Genomic DNA, 1508 nt, shown 5'->3' with positions numbered 1-1508 from the left:
TCCATTTACATTTAGGGTAATTATTGATATATGAGATTTTCTGATAGCCATTTTATCTTTCGTGTTCTGGTAGCTCAGTGTCTCCATTGTTTTTTTGCCCTTGTGTTTCTGTCTGTTATTTTAGTTTGGTGGTATTCTATTATTTTTTCCTTTGTTCTCTTTTTCTAAGTTACATATCTCAGTTCTCAATTTTTTTGTGTGTGGGTTACCATTAAGCTTATGCAAAAGAAAGTTTTACATATATGGTAGACCTTTTTCTTCTGCATATATCTTCTAGCTTTACTCCTTCCTTTTTTTTTTTTGGTCACAAATTATCCTTATTTATGCTATGAGTTCATTTCCAAGTTGCAGTAGCTATTGTCGTCTTCTCTTTTTAAATGTTTTATCTCCTTAAACCATTACATAATACTTAAGTATAAAATACCATTCTCTGAATAAGAGTTACGATTTCCTGCTTCTGTGTGTCTGTTAGTCCTTTAACTCACAATTTTGTATCTTTTTGTCTTTTTGCTTCAGGTAGGATAACCCACTTCAGTATTTCCTGTAACACAGGCCTGGTGGTGGAAAATTCCCTCAGCTTCCATATGTTTTCAAAGGTCTTTATTTCTCCTTCATATCTCAAAAAGAACTTTGCTAAATCTATTTTTCTTGGTTAATATTTTCTCCCTTTCAATAGTTTCCACTCCCATTTAGCTTATAGAATTTCTGCTGAAGAATCCTATGATAATCTAATGGGATTTCTTTTATAAGATACCATCTTCTTTTCCTTGGCTGCCTTGAGAATTCCTTCTTTGTCATTAATTTTTGAAAGTTGTAATATAATGTGCACTGGAGAAGGCCTTTAAGGGTTGAGATAATTAGGTGTTCTGTTTGCTTCTTGGATTCAAGGATCTAGTTCCTTCAATAGGTTTGGGAAATTCTTGTCGACTACTTGTTCGAATAGGCTCTCTGTTCCCTTCACCCGCTCTTCTCCTTCTGGTATGTCTATTTTTCTTATACTGTTTTTTCTGATGGCATCAGTTCTTGTAAAGTTCTCCCAATTTTTTTTCACTTTCAAGTCTCTTCTTCCACCTGCATCAGATTTCTGTCTTCGATATCACTTTCAAGTCTCTTCTTCCACTTACAGATTTCTGTCTTCGATATCATTAATTCTTTCCTCTAGATAAACTCACTATCTCATTCTTCATTTCTTTTATTGAGTTCTTTGGCTCCAGAAATTCTATTTGGTTCTTTTTAAAGTTTCAATCTCTTTGGTAAAGTATTCCTTTTTTTTTTCATTGATTTTATTTCTGAGTTCATTAAACTGCCCATCTGAGTTTTCTTGCATCTTGTTGAGCTTTTCAGAACTGCAATCTTGAATTCTCTGCCATTTAAATCACATATTTTCATGTCTTTAAGTTTATTTTCTTAATGATATTTTATTTTCTTTCTAAGTGCCTTGTTACCTTGTTCATTCATGGTATCTGATGAATTATTTATCCTCCTAGGCATATACGGGAATGAACTCT

This window comes from Pteropus vampyrus, unplaced genomic scaffold (assembly GCF_000151845.1).
Source record: "Pteropus vampyrus isolate Shadow unplaced genomic scaffold, Pvam_2.0 Scaffold25, whole genome shotgun sequence".
Lineage (NCBI taxonomy): Eukaryota > Metazoa > Chordata > Mammalia > Chiroptera > Pteropodidae > Pteropus > Pteropus vampyrus.
This window is presented reverse-complemented; position numbering follows the sequence as displayed.